The sequence below is a fragment of the Vigna unguiculata genome, unplaced genomic scaffold, assembly GCF_037176805.1.
Source record: "Vigna unguiculata cultivar grain cowpea cultivar isolate G323 ecotype 2 unplaced genomic scaffold, ASM3717680v1 ptg000026l_ERROPOS8475000, whole genome shotgun sequence".
NCBI lineage: Eukaryota > Viridiplantae > Streptophyta > Magnoliopsida > Fabales > Fabaceae > Vigna > Vigna unguiculata.
In genome coordinates this window covers 56,232-69,763 of record NW_028196671.1, presented here as the reverse complement: position 1 = coordinate 69,763, position 13,532 = coordinate 56,232, and the positions used below count along the sequence as shown (strand labels likewise).

The window sequence follows — 13,532 nt, the reverse complement described above, 5'->3', positions numbered from 1 at the left end:
GAACGTAGGAAAAGAAAATAACGTAAAAAAGAGGTGCAACACGAGGACTTCCCAGGAGGTCACCCATCGTAGTACTACTCTCGCCCAAGCACGCTTAACTGCGAAGTTCTGATGGGATCCGGTGCATTAGTGCTGGTATGATCGCACCTGTGAAGTATTGCACGATCAATGTACATATGGGTTTCGCATTGGGCCTAAGTTTGAACACTTGGCGCGGCGCGGGGGCACGGGGACGTGAGGTGGGTTGTTTTGGTCTGAAGAGATTTTGGTAGTAGTCAGTTGGAATGATTTAGGTGATAATTTAGGATTTGATTGCAAAAGAAAACAGTGATGAAAAGAACGTAGGAAAAGAAAATAACGTAAAAAAGAGGTGCATCACGAGGACTTCCCAGGAGGTCACCCATCCTAGTACTACTCTCGCCCAAGCACGCTTAACTGCGGAGTTCTGATGGGATCCGGTGCTTTGATGGGATCCGGTGCATTAGTGCTGGTATGATCGCACCTGTGAAGTATTGCACGATCAATGTACATATGGGTTTCGCATTGGGCCTAAGTTTGAACACTTGGCGCGGCGCGGGGGCACGGGGACGTGAGGTGGGTTGTTTTGGTCTGAAGAGATTTTGGTAGTAGTCAGTTGGAATGATTTAGGTGATAATTTAGGATTTGATTGCAAAAGAAAACAGTGATGAAAAGAACGTAGGAAAAGAAAATAACGTAAAAAAGAGGTGCAACACGAGGACTTCCCAGGAGGTCACCCATCCTAGTACTACTCTCGCCCAAGCACGCTTAACTGCGGAGTTCTGATGGGATCCGGTGCATTAGTGCTGGTATGATCGCACCTGTGAAGTATTGCACGATCAATGTACATATGGGTTTCGCATTGGGCCTAAGTTTGAACACTTGGCGCGGCGCGGGGGCACGGGGACGTGAGGTGGGTTGTTTTGGTCTGAAGAGATTTTGGTAGTAGTCAGTTGGAATGATTTAGGTGATAATTTAGGATTTGATTGCAAAAGAAAACAGTGATAAAAAGAACGTAGGAAAAGAAAATAACGTAAAAAAGAGGTGCAACACGAGGACTTCCCAGGAGGTCACCCATCCTAGTACTACTCTCGCCCAAGCACGCTTTACTGCGGAGTTCTGATGGGATCCGGTGCATTAGTGCTGGTATGATCGCTCCTGTGAAGTATTGCACGATCAATGTACATATGGGTTTCGCATTGGGCCTAAGTTTGAACACTTGGCGCGGCGCGGGGGCACGGGGACGTGAGGTGGGTTGTTTTGGTCTGAAGAGATTTTGGTAGTAGTCAGTTGGAATGATTTAGGTGATAATTTAGGATTTGATTGCAAAAGAAAACAGTGATGAAAAGAACGTAGGAAAAGAAAATAACGTAAAAAAGAGGTGCAACACGAGGACTTCCCAGGAGGTCACCCATCCTAGTACTACTCTCGCCCAAGCACGCTTAACTGCGGAGTTCTGATGGGATCCGGTGCATTAGTGCTGGTATGATCGCACCTGTGAAGTATTGCACGATCAATGTACATATGGGTTTCGCATTGGGCCTAAGCTTGAACACTTGGCGCGGCGCGGGGGCACGGGGACGTGAGGTGGGTTGTTTTGGTCTGAAGAGATTTTGGTAGTAGTCAGTTGGAATGATTTAGGTGATAATTTAGGATTTGATTGCAAAAGAAAACAGTGATGAAAAGAACGTAGGAAAAGAAAATAACGTAAAAAAGAGGTGCAACACGAGGACTTCCCAGGAGGTCACCCATCGTAGTACTACTCTCGCCCAAGCACGCTTAACTGCGGAGTTCTGATGGGATCCGGTGCATTAGTGCTGGTATGATCGCACCTGTGAAGTATTGCACGATCAATGTACATATGGGTTTCGCATTGGGCCTAAGTTTGAACACTTGGCGCGGCGCGGGGGCACGGGGACGTGAGGTGGGTTGTTTTGGTCTGAAGAGATTTTGGTAGTAGTCAGTTGGAATGATTTAGGTGATAATTTAGGATTTGATTGCAAAAGAAAACAGTGATGAAAAGAACGTGGGAAAAGAAAATAACGTAAAAAAGAGGTGCAACACGAGGACTTCCCAGGAGGTCACCCATCCTAGTACTACTCTCGCCCAAGCACGCTTAACTGCGGAGTTCTGATGGGATCCGGTGCATTAGTGCTGGTATGATCGCACCTGTGAAGTATTGCACGATCAATGTACATATGGGTTTCGCATTGGGCCTAAGTTTGAACACTTGGCGCGGCGCGGGGGCACGGGGACGTGAGGTGGGTTGTTTTGGTCTGAAGAGATTTTGGTAGTAGTCAGTTGGAATGATTTAGGTGATAATTTAGGATTTGATTGCAAAAGAAAACAGTGATGAAAAGAACGTAGGAAAAGAAAATAACGTAAAAAAGAGGTGCAACACGAGGACTTCCCAGGAGGTCACCCATCCTAGTACTACTCTCGCCCAAGCACGCTTAACTGCGGAGTTCTGATGGGATCCGGTGCATTAGTGCTGGTATGATCGCACCTGTGAAGTATTGCACGATCAATGTACATATGGGTTTCGCATTGGGCCTAAGTTTGAACACTTGGCGCGGCGCGGGGGCACGGGGACGTGAGGTGGGTTGTTTTGGTCTGAAGAGATTTTGGTAGTAGTCAGTTGGAATGATTTAGGTGATAATTTAGGATTTGATTGCAAAAGAAAACAGTGATGAAAAGAACGTAGGAAAAGAAAATAACGTAAAAAAGAGGTGCAACACGAGGACTTCCCAGGAGGTCACCCATCCTAGTACTACTCTCGCCTAAGCACGCTTAACTGCGGAGTTCTGATGGGATCCGGTGCATTAGTGCTGGTATGATCGCAGCTGTGAAGTATTGCACGATCAATGTACATATGGGTTTCGCATTGGGCCTAAGTTTGAACACTTGGCGCGGCGCGGGGGCACGGGGACGTGAGGTGGGTTGTTTTGGTCTGAAGAGATTTTGGTAGTAGTCAGTTGGAATGATTTAGGTGATAATTTAGGATTTGATTGCAAAAGAAAACAGTGATGAAAAGAACGTAGGAAAAGAAAATAACGTAAAAAAGAGGTGCAACACGAGGACTTCCAAGGAGGTCACCCATCCTAGTACTACTCTCGCCCAAGCACGCTTAACTGCGGAGTTCTGATGGGATCCGGTGCATTAGTGCTGGTATGATCGCACCTGTGAAGTATTGCACGATCAATGTACATATGGGTTTCGCATTGGGCCTAAGTTTGAACACTTGGCGCGGCGCGGGGGCACGGGGACGTGAGGTGGGTTGTTTTGGTCTGAAGAGATTTTGGTAGTAGTCAGTTGGAATGATTTAGGTGATAATTTAGGATTTGATTGCAAAAGAAAACAGTGATGAAAAGAACGTAGGAAAAGAAAATAACGTAAAAAAGAGGTGCAACACGAGGACTTCCCAGGAGGTCACCCATCCTAGTACTACTCTCGCCCAAGCACGCTTAACTGCGGAGTTCTGATGGGATCCGGTGCATTAGTGCTGGTATGATCGGACCTGTGAAGTATTGCACGATCAATGTACATATGGGTTTCGCATTGGGCCTAAGTTTGAACACTTGGCGCGGCGCGGGGGCACGGGGACGTGAGGTGGGTTGTTTTGGTCTGAAGAGATTTTGGTAGTAGTCAGTTGGAATGATTTAGGTGATAATTTAGGATTTGATTGCAAAAGAAAACAGTGATGAAAAGAACGTAGGAAAAGAAAATAACGTAAAAAAGAGGTGCAACACGAGGACTTCCCAGGAGGTCACCCATCCTAGTACTACTCTCGCCTAAGCACGCTTAACTGCGGAGTTCTGATGGGATCCGGTGCATTAGTGCTGGTATGATCGCACCTGTGAAGTATTGCACGATCAATGTACATATGGGTTTCGCATTGGGCCTAAGTTTGAACACTTGGCGCGGCGCGGGGGCACGGGGACGTGAGGTGGGTTGTTTTGGTCTGAAGAGATTTTGGTAGTAGTCAGTTGGAATGATTTAGGTGATAATTTAGGATTTGATTGCAAAAGAAAACAGTGATGAAAAGAACGTGGGAAAAGAAAATAACGTAAAAAAGAGGTGCAACACGAGGACTTCCCAGGAGGTCACCCATCCTAGTACTACTCTCGCCCAAGCACGCTTAACTGCGGAGTTCTGATGGGATCCGGTGCATTAGTGCTGGTATGATCGCACCTGTGAAGTATTGCACGATCAATGTACATATGGGTTTCGCATTGGGCCTAAGTTTGAACACTTGGCGCGGCGCGGGGGCACGGGGACGTGAGGTGGGTTGTTTTGGTCTGAAGAGATTTTGGTAGTAGTCAGTTGGAATGATTTAGGTGATAATTTAGGATTTGATTGCAAAAGAAAACAGTGATGAAAAGAACGTAGGAAAAGAAAATAACGTAAAAAAGAGGTGCAACACGAGGACTTCCCAGGAGGTCACCCATCCTAGTACTACTCTCGCCCAAGCACGCTTAACTGCGGAGTTCTGATGGGATCCGGTGCATTAGTGCTGGTATGATCGCACCTGTGAAGTATTGCACGATCAATGTACATATGGGTTTCGCATTGGGCCTAAGTTTGAACACTTGGCGCGGCGCGGGGGCACGGGGACGTGAGGTGGGTTGTTTTGGTCTGAAGAGATTTTGGTAGTAGTCAGTTGGAATGATTTAGGTGATAATTTAGGATTTGATTGCAAAAGAAAACAGTGATGAAAAGAACGTAGGAAAAGAAAATAACGTAAAAAAGAGGTGCAACACGAGGACTTCCCAGGAGGTCACCCATCCTAGTACTACTCTCGCCCAAGCACGCTTAACTGCGGAGTTCTGATGGGATCCGGTGCATTAGTGCTGGTATGATCGCACCTGTGAAGTATTGCACGATCAATGTACATATGGGTTTCGCATTGGGCCTAAGTTTGAACACTTGGCGCGGCGCGGGGGCACGGGGACGTGAGGTGGGTTGTGAAAATAACGTAAAAAAGAGGTGCAACACGAGGACTTCCCAGGAGGTCACCCATCCTAGTACTACTCTCGCCCAAGCACGCTTAACTGCGGAGTTCTGATGGGATCCGGTGCATTAGTGCTGGTATGATCGCAGCTGTGAAGTATTGCACGATCAATGTACATATGGGTTTCGCATTGGGCCTAAGTTTGAACACTTGGCGCGGCGCGGGGGCACGGGGACGTGAGGTGGGTTGTTTTGGTCTGAAGAGATTTTGGTAGTAGTCAGTTGGAATGATTTAGGTGATAATTTAGGATTTGATTGCAAAAGAAAACAGTGATGAAAAGAACGTAGGAAAAGAAAATAACGTAAAAAAGAGGTGCAACACGAGGACTTCCCAGGAGGTCACCCATCCTAGTACTACTCTCGCCCAAGCACGCTTAACTGCGGAGTTCTGATGGGATCCGGTGCATTAGTGCTGGTATGATCGCACCTGTGAAGTATTGCACGATCAATGTACATATGGGTTTCGCATTGGGCCTAAGTTTGAACACTTGGCGCGGCGCGGGGGCACGGGGACGTGAGGTGGGTTGTTTTGGTCTGAAGAGATTTTGGTAGTAGTCAGTTGGAATGATTTAGGTGATAATTTAGGATTTGATTGCAAAAGAAAACAGTGATGAAAAGAACGTAGGAAAAGAAAATAACGTAAAAAAGAGGTGCAACACGAGGACTTCCCAGGAGGTCACCCATCCTAGTACTACTCTCGCCCAAGCACGCTTAACTGCGGAGTTCTGATGGGATCCGGTGCATTAGTGCTGGTATGATCGCACCTGTGAAGTATTGCACGATCAATGTACATATGGGTTTCGCATTGGGCCTAAGTTTGAACACTTGGCGCGGCGCGGGGGCACGGGGACGTGAGGTGGGTTGTTTTGGTCTGAAGAGATTTTGGTAGTAGTCAGTTGGAATGATTTAGGTGATAATTTAGGATTTGATTGCAAAAGAAAACAGTGATGAAAAGAACGTAGGAAAAGAAAATAACGTAAAAAAGAGGTGCAACACGAGGACTTCCCAGGAGGTCACCCATCGTAGTACTACTCTCGCCCAAGCACGCTTAACTGCGAAGTTCTGATGGGATCCGGTGCATTAGTGCTGGTATGATCGCACCTGTGAAGTATTGCACGATCAATGTACATATGGGTTTCGCATTGGGCCTAAGTTTGAACACTTGGCGCGGCGCGGGGGCACGGGGACGTGAGGTGGGTTGTTTTGGTCTGAAGAGATTTTGGTAGTAGTCAGTTGGAATGATTTAGGTGATAATTTAGGATTTGATTGCAAAAGAAAACAGTGATGAAAAGAACGTAGGAAAAGAAAATAACGTAAAAAAGAGGTGCATCACGAGGACTTCCCAGGAGGTCACCCATCCTAGTACTACTCTCGCCCAAGCACGCTTAACTGCGGAGTTCTGATGGGATCCGGTGCTTTGATGGGATCCGGTGCATTAGTGCTGGTATGATCGCACCTGTGAAGTATTGCACGATCAATGTACATATGGGTTTCGCATTGGGCCTAAGTTTGAACACTTGGCGCGGCGCGGGGGCACGGGGACGTGAGGTGGGTTGTTTTGGTCTGAAGAGATTTTGGTAGTAGTCAGTTGGAATGATTTAGGTGATAATTTAGGATTTGATTGCAAAAGAAAACAGTGATGAAAAGAACGTAGGAAAAGAAAATAACGTAAAAAAGAGGTGCAACACGAGGACTTCCCAGGAGGTCACCCATCCTAGTACTACTCTCGCCCAAGCACGCTTAACTGCGGAGTTCTGATGGGATCCGGTGCATTAGTGCTGGTATGATCGCACCTGTGAAGTATTGCACGATCAATGTACATATGGGTTTCGCATTGGGCCTAAGTTTGAACACTTGGCGCGGCGCGGGGGCACGGGGACGTGAGGTGGGTTGTTTTGGTCTGAAGAGATTTTGGTAGTAGTCAGTTGGAATGATTTAGGTGATAATTTAGGATTTGATTGCAAAAGAAAACAGTGATAAAAAGAACGTAGGAAAAGAAAATAACGTAAAAAAGAGGTGCAACACGAGGACTTCCCAGGAGGTCACCCATCCTAGTACTACTCTCGCCCAAGCACGCTTTACTGCGGAGTTCTGATGGGATCCGGTGCATTAGTGCTGGTATGATCGCTCCTGTGAAGTATTGCACGATCAATGTACATATGGGTTTCGCATTGGGCCTAAGTTTGAACACTTGGCGCGGCGCGGGGGCACGGGGACGTGAGGTGGGTTGTTTTGGTCTGAAGAGATTTTGGTAGTAGTCAGTTGGAATGATTTAGGTGATAATTTAGGATTTGATTGCAAAAGAAAACAGTGATGAAAAGAACGTAGGAAAAGAAAATAACGTAAAAAAGAGGTGCAACACGAGGACTTCCCAGGAGGTCACCCATCCTAGTACTACTCTCGCCCAAGCACGCTTAACTGCGGAGTTCTGATGGGATCCGGTGCATTAGTGCTGGTATGATCGCACCTGTGAAGTATTGCACGATCAATGTACATATGGGTTTCGCATTGGGCCTAAGCTTGAACACTTGGCGCGGCGCGGGGGCACGGGGACGTGAGGTGGGTTGTTTTGGTCTGAAGAGATTTTGGTAGTAGTCAGTTGGAATGATTTAGGTGATAATTTAGGATTTGATTGCAAAAGAAAACAGTGATGAAAAGAACGTAGGAAAAGAAAATAACGTAAAAAAGAGGTGCAACACGAGGACTTCCCAGGAGGTCACCCATCGTAGTACTACTCTCGCCCAAGCACGCTTAACTGCGGAGTTCTGATGGGATCCGGTGCATTAGTGCTGGTATGATCGCACCTGTGAAGTATTGCACGATCAATGTACATATGGGTTTCGCATTGGGCCTAAGTTTGAACACTTGGCGCGGCGCGGGGGCACGGGGACGTGAGGTGGGTTGTTTTGGTCTGAAGAGATTTTGGTAGTAGTCAGTTGGAATGATTTAGGTGATAATTTAGGATTTGATTGCAAAAGAAAACAGTGATGAAAAGAACGTGGGAAAAGAAAATAACGTAAAAAAGAGGTGCAACACGAGGACTTCCCAGGAGGTCACCCATCCTAGTACTACTCTCGCCCAAGCACGCTTAACTGCGGAGTTCTGATGGGATCCGGTGCATTAGTGCTGGTATGATCGCACCTGTGAAGTATTGCACGATCAATGTACATATGGGTTTCGCATTGGGCCTAAGTTTGAACACTTGGCGCGGCGCGGGGGCACGGGGACGTGAGGTGGGTTGTTTTGGTCTGAAGAGATTTTGGTAGTAGTCAGTTGGAATGATTTAGGTGATAATTTAGGATTTGATTGCAAAAGAAAACAGTGATGAAAAGAACGTAGGAAAAGAAAATAACGTAAAAAAGAGGTGCAACACGAGGACTTCCCAGGAGGTCACCCATCCTAGTACTACTCTCGCCCAAGCACGCTTAACTGCGGAGTTCTGATGGGATCCGGTGCATTAGTGCTGGTATGATCGCACCTGTGAAGTATTGCACGATCAATGTACATATGGGTTTCGCATTGGGCCTAAGTTTGAACACTTGGCGCGGCGCGGGGGCACGGGGACGTGAGGTGGGTTGTTTTGGTCTGAAGAGATTTTGGTAGTAGTCAGTTGGAATGATTTAGGTGATAATTTAGGATTTGATTGCAAAAGAAAACAGTGATGAAAAGAACGTAGGAAAAGAAAATAACGTAAAAAAGAGGTGCAACACGAGGACTTCCCAGGAGGTCACCCATCCTAGTACTACTCTCGCCTAAGCACGCTTAACTGCGGAGTTCTGATGGGATCCGGTGCATTAGTGCTGGTATGATCGCAGCTGTGAAGTATTGCACGATCAATGTACATATGGGTTTCGCATTGGGCCTAAGTTTGAACACTTGGCGCGGCGCGGGGGCACGGGGACGTGAGGTGGGTTGTTTTGGTCTGAAGAGATTTTGGTAGTAGTCAGTTGGAATGATTTAGGTGATAATTTAGGATTTGATTGCAAAAGAAAACAGTGATGAAAAGAACGTAGGAAAAGAAAATAACGTAAAAAAGAGGTGCAACACGAGGACTTCCAAGGAGGTCACCCATCCTAGTACTACTCTCGCCCAAGCACGCTTAACTGCGGAGTTCTGATGGGATCCGGTGCATTAGTGCTGGTATGATCGCACCTGTGAAGTATTGCACGATCAATGTACATATGGGTTTCGCATTGGGCCTAAGTTTGAACACTTGGCGCGGCGCGGGGGCACGGGGACGTGAGGTGGGTTGTTTTGGTCTGAAGAGATTTTGGTAGTAGTCAGTTGGAATGATTTAGGTGATAATTTAGGATTTGATTGCAAAAGAAAACAGTGATGAAAAGAACGTAGGAAAAGAAAATAACGTAAAAAAGAGGTGCAACACGAGGACTTCCCAGGAGGTCACCCATCCTAGTACTACTCTCGCCCAAGCACGCTTAACTGCGGAGTTCTGATGGGATCCGGTGCATTAGTGCTGGTATGATCGGACCTGTGAAGTATTGCACGATCAATGTACATATGGGTTTCGCATTGGGCCTAAGTTTGAACACTTGGCGCGGCGCGGGGGCACGGGGACGTGAGGTGGGTTGTTTTGGTCTGAAGAGATTTTGGTAGTAGTCAGTTGGAATGATTTAGGTGATAATTTAGGATTTGATTGCAAAAGAAAACAGTGATGAAAAGAACGTAGGAAAAGAAAATAACGTAAAAAAGAGGTGCAACACGAGGACTTCCCAGGAGGTCACCCATCCTAGTACTACTCTCGCCTAAGCACGCTTAACTGCGGAGTTCTGATGGGATCCGGTGCATTAGTGCTGGTATGATCGCACCTGTGAAGTATTGCACGATCAATGTACATATGGGTTTCGCATTGGGCCTAAGTTTGAACACTTGGCGCGGCGCGGGGGCACGGGGACGTGAGGTGGGTTGTTTTGGTCTGAAGAGATTTTGGTAGTAGTCAGTTGGAATGATTTAGGTGATAATTTAGGATTTGATTGCAAAAGAAAACAGTGATGAAAAGAACGTGGGAAAAGAAAATAACGTAAAAAAGAGGTGCAACACGAGGACTTCCCAGGAGGTCACCCATCCTAGTACTACTCTCGCCCAAGCACGCTTAACTGCGGAGTTCTGATGGGATCCGGTGCATTAGTGCTGGTATGATCGCACCTGTGAAGTATTGCACGATCAATGTACATATGGGTTTCGCATTGGGCCTAAGTTTGAACACTTGGCGCGGCGCGGGGGCACGGGGACGTGAGGTGGGTTGTTTTGGTCTGAAGAGATTTTGGTAGTAGTCAGTTGGAATGATTTAGGTGATAATTTAGGATTTGATTGCAAAAGAAAACAGTGATGAAAAGAACGTAGGAAAAGAAAATAACGTAAAAAAGAGGTGCAACACGAGGACTTCCCAGGAGGTCACCCATCCTAGTACTACTCTCGCCCAAGCACGCTTAACTGCGGAGTTCTGATGGGATCCGGTGCATTAGTGCTGGTATGATCGCACCTGTGAAGTATTGCACGATCAATGTACATATGGGTTTCGCATTGGGCCTAAGTTTGAACACTTGGCGCGGCGCGGGGGCACGGGGACGTGAGGTGGGTTGTTTTGGTCTGAAGAGATTTTGGTAGTAGTCAGTTGGAATGATTTAGGTGATAATTTAGGATTTGATTGCAAAAGAAAACAGTGATGAAAAGAACGTAGGAAAAGAAAATAACGTAAAAAAGAGGTGCAACACGAGGACTTCCCAGGAGGTCACCCATCCTAGTACTACTCTCGCCCAAGCACGCTTAACTGCGGAGTTCTGATGGGATCCGGTGCATTAGTGCTGGTATGATCGCACCTGTGAAGTATTGCACGATCAATGTACATATGGGTTTCGCATTGGGCCTAAGTTTGAACACTTGGCGCGGCGCGGGGGCACGGGGACGTGAGGTGGGTTGTGAAAATAACGTAAAAAAGAGGTGCAACACGAGGACTTCCCAGGAGGTCACCCATCCTAGTACTACTCTCGCCCAAGCACGCTTAACTGCGGAGTTCTGATGGGATCCGGTGCATTAGTGCTGGTATGATCGCACCTGTGAAGTATTGCACGATCAATGTACATATGGGTTTCGTATTGGGCCTAAGTTTGAACACTTGGCGCGGCGCGGGGGCACGGGGACGTGAGGTGGGTTGTTTTGGTCTGAAGAGATTTTGGTAGTAGTCAGTTGGAATGATTTAGGTGATAATTTAGGATTTGATTGCAAAAGAAAACAGTGATGAAAAGAACGTAGGAAAAGAAAATAACGTAAAAAAGAGGTGCAACACGAGGACTTCCCAGGAGGTCACCCATCCTAGTACTACTCTCGCCCAAGCACGCTTAACTGCGGAGTTCTGATGGGATCCGGTGCATTAGTGCTGGTATGATCGCACCTGTGAAGTATTGCACGATCAATGTACATATGGGTTTCGCATTGGGCCTAAGTTTGAACACTTGGCGCGGCGCGGGGGCACGGGGACGTGAGGTGGGTTGTTTTGGTCTGAAGAGATTTTGGTAGTAGTCAGTTGGAATGATTTAGGTGATAATTTAGGATTTGATTGCAAAAGAAAACAGTGATGAAAAGAACGTAGGAAAAGAAAATAACGTAAAAAAGAGGTGCAACACGAGGACTTCCCAGGAGGTCACCCATCCTAGTACTACTCTCGCCCAAGCACGCTTAACTGCGGAGTTCTGATGGGATCCGGTGCATTAGTGCTGGTATGATCGCACCTGTGAAGTATTGCACGATCAATGTACATATGGGTTTCGCATTGGGCCTAAGTTTGAACACTTGGCGCGGCGCGGGGGCACGGGGACGTGAGGTGGGTTGTGAAAATAACGTAAAAAAGAGGTGCAACACGAGGACTTCCCAGGAGGTCACCCATCCTAGTACTACTCTCGCCCAAGCACGCTTAACTGCGGAGTTCTGATGGGATCCGGTGCATTAGTGCTGGTATGATCGGACCTGTGAAGTATTGCACGATCAATGTACATATGGGTTTCGCATTGGGCCTAAGTTTGAACACTTGGCGCGGCGCGGGGGCACGGGGACGTGAGGTGGGTTGTTTTGGTCTGAAGAGATTTTGGTAGTAGTCAGTTGGAATGATTTAGGTGATAATTTAGGATTTGATTGCAAAAGAAAACAGTGATGAAAAGAACGTAGGAAAAGAAAATAACGTAAAAAAGAGGTGCAACACGAGGACTTCCCAGGAGGTCACCCATCCTAGTACTACTCTCGCCCAAGCACGCTTAACTGCGGAGTTCTGATGGGATCCGGTGCATTAGTGCTGGTATGATCGCACCTGTGAAGTATTGCACGATCAATGTACATATGGGTTTCGCATTGGGCCTAAGTTTGAACACTTGGCGCGGCGCGGGGGCACGGGGACGTGAGGTGGGTTGTTTTGGTCTGAAGAGATTTTGGTAGTAGTCAGTTGGAATGATTTAGGTGATAATTTAGGATTTGATTGCAAAAGAAAACAGTGATGAAAAGAACGTGGGAAAAGAAAATAACGTAAAAAAGAGGTGCAACACGAGGACTTCCCAGGAGGTCACCCATCCTAGTACTACTCTCGCCCAAGCACGCTTAACTGCGGAGTTCTGATGGGATCCGGTGCATTAGTGCTGGTATGATCGCACCTGTGAAGTATTGCACGATCAATGTACATATGGGTTTCGCATTGGGCCTAAGTTTGAACACTTGGCGCGGCGCGGGGGCACGGGGACGTGAGGTGGGTTGTTTTGGTCTGAAGAGATTTTGGTAGTAGTCAGTTGGAATGATTTAGGTGATAATTTAGGATTTGATTGCAAAAGAAAACAGTGATGAAAAGAACGTAGGAAAAGAAAATAACGTAAAAAAGAGGTGCAACACGAGGACTTCCCAGGAGGTCACCCATCCTAGTACTACTCTCGCCCAAGCACGCTTAACTGCGGAGTTCTGATGGGATCCGGTGCATTAGTGCTGGTATGATCGCACCTGTGAAGTATTGCACGATCAATGTACATATGGGTTTCGCATTGGGCCTAAGTTTGAACACTTGGCGCGGCGCGGGGGCACGGGGACGTGAGGTGGGTTGTTTTGGTCTGAAGAGATTTTGGTAGTAGTCAGTTGGAATGATTTAGGTGATAATTTAGGATTTGATTGCAAAAGAAAACAGTGATGAAAAGAACGTAGGAAAAGAAAATAACGTAAAAAAGAGGTGCAACACGAGGACTTCCCAGGAGGTCACCCATCCTAGTACTACTCTCGCCCAAGCACGCTTAACTGCGGAGTTCTGATGGGATCCGGTGCATTAGTGCTGGTATGATCGCACCTGTGAAGTATTGCACGATCAATGTACATATGGGTTTCGCATTGGGCCTAAGTTTGAACACTTGGCGCGGCGCGGGGGCACGGGGACGTGAGGTGGGTTGTTTTGGTCTGAAGAGATTTTGGTAGTAGTCAGTTGGAATGATTTAGGTGATAATTTAGGATTTGATTGCAAAAGA

At 46.9% G+C, this 13,532-nt stretch overlaps 39 non-coding genes and 2 pseudogenes across 39 annotated transcripts; all 41 read right to left on the bottom strand.

Moving 5' to 3' along the window:
• Window positions 1–30: 30 nt before the first annotated feature.
• LOC146878060 (5S ribosomal RNA) lies at window positions 31–149 on the bottom strand. The gene has a single exon (XR_014989347.1). It is a non-coding gene; the product is annotated as a 5S ribosomal RNA (ribosomal RNA).
• Window positions 150–367: 218 nt separating this feature from the next.
• Window positions 368–504, bottom strand: LOC146878059 (5S ribosomal RNA; annotated as a pseudogene).
• A 218-nt stretch (window positions 505–722) lies between these two features.
• Window positions 723–841, bottom strand: LOC146878058 (5S ribosomal RNA). Its single transcript, XR_014989539.1, has one exon. It is a non-coding gene; the product is annotated as a 5S ribosomal RNA (ribosomal RNA).
• A 218-nt stretch (window positions 842–1,059) lies between these two features.
• On the bottom strand, window positions 1,060–1,178 carry LOC146878057 (5S ribosomal RNA). The gene has a single exon (XR_014989395.1). It is a non-coding gene; the product is annotated as a 5S ribosomal RNA (ribosomal RNA).
• A 218-nt stretch (window positions 1,179–1,396) lies between these two features.
• On the bottom strand, window positions 1,397–1,515 carry LOC146878056 (5S ribosomal RNA). Its single transcript, XR_014989538.1, has one exon. It is a non-coding gene; the product is annotated as a 5S ribosomal RNA (ribosomal RNA).
• A 218-nt stretch (window positions 1,516–1,733) lies between these two features.
• On the bottom strand, window positions 1,734–1,852 carry LOC146878055 (5S ribosomal RNA). The gene has a single exon (XR_014989897.1). It is a non-coding gene; the product is annotated as a 5S ribosomal RNA (ribosomal RNA).
• Window positions 1,853–2,070: 218 nt separating this feature from the next.
• On the bottom strand, window positions 2,071–2,189 carry LOC146878054 (5S ribosomal RNA). Its single transcript, XR_014989537.1, has one exon. It is a non-coding gene; the product is annotated as a 5S ribosomal RNA (ribosomal RNA).
• A 218-nt stretch (window positions 2,190–2,407) lies between these two features.
• Window positions 2,408–2,526, bottom strand: LOC146878053 (5S ribosomal RNA). Its single transcript, XR_014989536.1, has one exon. It is a non-coding gene; the product is annotated as a 5S ribosomal RNA (ribosomal RNA).
• Window positions 2,527–2,744: 218 nt separating this feature from the next.
• On the bottom strand, window positions 2,745–2,863 carry LOC146878052 (5S ribosomal RNA). The gene has a single exon (XR_014989416.1). It is a non-coding gene; the product is annotated as a 5S ribosomal RNA (ribosomal RNA).
• Window positions 2,864–3,081: 218 nt separating this feature from the next.
• LOC146878051 (5S ribosomal RNA) lies at window positions 3,082–3,200 on the bottom strand. Its single transcript, XR_014989322.1, has one exon. It is a non-coding gene; the product is annotated as a 5S ribosomal RNA (ribosomal RNA).
• Window positions 3,201–3,418: 218 nt separating this feature from the next.
• LOC146878050 (5S ribosomal RNA) lies at window positions 3,419–3,537 on the bottom strand. Its single transcript, XR_014989402.1, has one exon. It is a non-coding gene; the product is annotated as a 5S ribosomal RNA (ribosomal RNA).
• Window positions 3,538–3,755: 218 nt separating this feature from the next.
• On the bottom strand, window positions 3,756–3,874 carry LOC146878049 (5S ribosomal RNA). Its single transcript, XR_014989356.1, has one exon. It is a non-coding gene; the product is annotated as a 5S ribosomal RNA (ribosomal RNA).
• Window positions 3,875–4,092: 218 nt separating this feature from the next.
• LOC146878048 (5S ribosomal RNA) lies at window positions 4,093–4,211 on the bottom strand. Its single transcript, XR_014989535.1, has one exon. It is a non-coding gene; the product is annotated as a 5S ribosomal RNA (ribosomal RNA).
• Window positions 4,212–4,429: 218 nt separating this feature from the next.
• LOC146878047 (5S ribosomal RNA) lies at window positions 4,430–4,548 on the bottom strand. Its single transcript, XR_014989534.1, has one exon. It is a non-coding gene; the product is annotated as a 5S ribosomal RNA (ribosomal RNA).
• A 218-nt stretch (window positions 4,549–4,766) lies between these two features.
• LOC146878046 (5S ribosomal RNA) lies at window positions 4,767–4,885 on the bottom strand. Its single transcript, XR_014989532.1, has one exon. It is a non-coding gene; the product is annotated as a 5S ribosomal RNA (ribosomal RNA).
• Window positions 4,886–5,001: 116 nt separating this feature from the next.
• On the bottom strand, window positions 5,002–5,120 carry LOC146878045 (5S ribosomal RNA). Its single transcript, XR_014989352.1, has one exon. It is a non-coding gene; the product is annotated as a 5S ribosomal RNA (ribosomal RNA).
• A 218-nt stretch (window positions 5,121–5,338) lies between these two features.
• LOC146878044 (5S ribosomal RNA) lies at window positions 5,339–5,457 on the bottom strand. The gene has a single exon (XR_014989531.1). It is a non-coding gene; the product is annotated as a 5S ribosomal RNA (ribosomal RNA).
• Window positions 5,458–5,675: 218 nt separating this feature from the next.
• LOC146878043 (5S ribosomal RNA) lies at window positions 5,676–5,794 on the bottom strand. The gene has a single exon (XR_014989530.1). It is a non-coding gene; the product is annotated as a 5S ribosomal RNA (ribosomal RNA).
• Window positions 5,795–6,012: 218 nt separating this feature from the next.
• On the bottom strand, window positions 6,013–6,131 carry LOC146878042 (5S ribosomal RNA). The gene has a single exon (XR_014989346.1). It is a non-coding gene; the product is annotated as a 5S ribosomal RNA (ribosomal RNA).
• A 218-nt stretch (window positions 6,132–6,349) lies between these two features.
• Window positions 6,350–6,486, bottom strand: LOC146878041 (5S ribosomal RNA; annotated as a pseudogene).
• A 218-nt stretch (window positions 6,487–6,704) lies between these two features.
• Window positions 6,705–6,823, bottom strand: LOC146878040 (5S ribosomal RNA). Its single transcript, XR_014989529.1, has one exon. It is a non-coding gene; the product is annotated as a 5S ribosomal RNA (ribosomal RNA).
• Window positions 6,824–7,041: 218 nt separating this feature from the next.
• LOC146878039 (5S ribosomal RNA) lies at window positions 7,042–7,160 on the bottom strand. The gene has a single exon (XR_014989394.1). It is a non-coding gene; the product is annotated as a 5S ribosomal RNA (ribosomal RNA).
• Window positions 7,161–7,378: 218 nt separating this feature from the next.
• Window positions 7,379–7,497, bottom strand: LOC146878038 (5S ribosomal RNA). Its single transcript, XR_014989528.1, has one exon. It is a non-coding gene; the product is annotated as a 5S ribosomal RNA (ribosomal RNA).
• Window positions 7,498–7,715: 218 nt separating this feature from the next.
• Window positions 7,716–7,834, bottom strand: LOC146878037 (5S ribosomal RNA). Its single transcript, XR_014989896.1, has one exon. It is a non-coding gene; the product is annotated as a 5S ribosomal RNA (ribosomal RNA).
• Window positions 7,835–8,052: 218 nt separating this feature from the next.
• On the bottom strand, window positions 8,053–8,171 carry LOC146878036 (5S ribosomal RNA). Its single transcript, XR_014989526.1, has one exon. It is a non-coding gene; the product is annotated as a 5S ribosomal RNA (ribosomal RNA).
• A 218-nt stretch (window positions 8,172–8,389) lies between these two features.
• LOC146878035 (5S ribosomal RNA) lies at window positions 8,390–8,508 on the bottom strand. Its single transcript, XR_014989525.1, has one exon. It is a non-coding gene; the product is annotated as a 5S ribosomal RNA (ribosomal RNA).
• A 218-nt stretch (window positions 8,509–8,726) lies between these two features.
• LOC146878034 (5S ribosomal RNA) lies at window positions 8,727–8,845 on the bottom strand. The gene has a single exon (XR_014989415.1). It is a non-coding gene; the product is annotated as a 5S ribosomal RNA (ribosomal RNA).
• A 218-nt stretch (window positions 8,846–9,063) lies between these two features.
• LOC146878033 (5S ribosomal RNA) lies at window positions 9,064–9,182 on the bottom strand. Its single transcript, XR_014989321.1, has one exon. It is a non-coding gene; the product is annotated as a 5S ribosomal RNA (ribosomal RNA).
• Window positions 9,183–9,400: 218 nt separating this feature from the next.
• LOC146878032 (5S ribosomal RNA) lies at window positions 9,401–9,519 on the bottom strand. Its single transcript, XR_014989401.1, has one exon. It is a non-coding gene; the product is annotated as a 5S ribosomal RNA (ribosomal RNA).
• A 218-nt stretch (window positions 9,520–9,737) lies between these two features.
• LOC146878031 (5S ribosomal RNA) lies at window positions 9,738–9,856 on the bottom strand. Its single transcript, XR_014989355.1, has one exon. It is a non-coding gene; the product is annotated as a 5S ribosomal RNA (ribosomal RNA).
• Window positions 9,857–10,074: 218 nt separating this feature from the next.
• LOC146878030 (5S ribosomal RNA) lies at window positions 10,075–10,193 on the bottom strand. Its single transcript, XR_014989524.1, has one exon. It is a non-coding gene; the product is annotated as a 5S ribosomal RNA (ribosomal RNA).
• Window positions 10,194–10,411: 218 nt separating this feature from the next.
• LOC146878029 (5S ribosomal RNA) lies at window positions 10,412–10,530 on the bottom strand. Its single transcript, XR_014989523.1, has one exon. It is a non-coding gene; the product is annotated as a 5S ribosomal RNA (ribosomal RNA).
• Window positions 10,531–10,748: 218 nt separating this feature from the next.
• LOC146878028 (5S ribosomal RNA) lies at window positions 10,749–10,867 on the bottom strand. The gene has a single exon (XR_014989522.1). It is a non-coding gene; the product is annotated as a 5S ribosomal RNA (ribosomal RNA).
• A 116-nt stretch (window positions 10,868–10,983) lies between these two features.
• LOC146878027 (5S ribosomal RNA) lies at window positions 10,984–11,102 on the bottom strand. Its single transcript, XR_014989520.1, has one exon. It is a non-coding gene; the product is annotated as a 5S ribosomal RNA (ribosomal RNA).
• A 218-nt stretch (window positions 11,103–11,320) lies between these two features.
• LOC146878026 (5S ribosomal RNA) lies at window positions 11,321–11,439 on the bottom strand. Its single transcript, XR_014989519.1, has one exon. It is a non-coding gene; the product is annotated as a 5S ribosomal RNA (ribosomal RNA).
• A 218-nt stretch (window positions 11,440–11,657) lies between these two features.
• LOC146878025 (5S ribosomal RNA) lies at window positions 11,658–11,776 on the bottom strand. Its single transcript, XR_014989518.1, has one exon. It is a non-coding gene; the product is annotated as a 5S ribosomal RNA (ribosomal RNA).
• A 116-nt stretch (window positions 11,777–11,892) lies between these two features.
• Window positions 11,893–12,011, bottom strand: LOC146878024 (5S ribosomal RNA). The gene has a single exon (XR_014989400.1). It is a non-coding gene; the product is annotated as a 5S ribosomal RNA (ribosomal RNA).
• A 218-nt stretch (window positions 12,012–12,229) lies between these two features.
• Window positions 12,230–12,348, bottom strand: LOC146878023 (5S ribosomal RNA). Its single transcript, XR_014989517.1, has one exon. It is a non-coding gene; the product is annotated as a 5S ribosomal RNA (ribosomal RNA).
• A 218-nt stretch (window positions 12,349–12,566) lies between these two features.
• LOC146878022 (5S ribosomal RNA) lies at window positions 12,567–12,685 on the bottom strand. The gene has a single exon (XR_014989516.1). It is a non-coding gene; the product is annotated as a 5S ribosomal RNA (ribosomal RNA).
• Window positions 12,686–12,903: 218 nt separating this feature from the next.
• LOC146878021 (5S ribosomal RNA) lies at window positions 12,904–13,022 on the bottom strand. Its single transcript, XR_014989515.1, has one exon. It is a non-coding gene; the product is annotated as a 5S ribosomal RNA (ribosomal RNA).
• A 218-nt stretch (window positions 13,023–13,240) lies between these two features.
• Window positions 13,241–13,359, bottom strand: LOC146878020 (5S ribosomal RNA). The gene has a single exon (XR_014989514.1). It is a non-coding gene; the product is annotated as a 5S ribosomal RNA (ribosomal RNA).
• Between the last annotated feature and the right edge of the window lie 173 nt (window positions 13,360–13,532).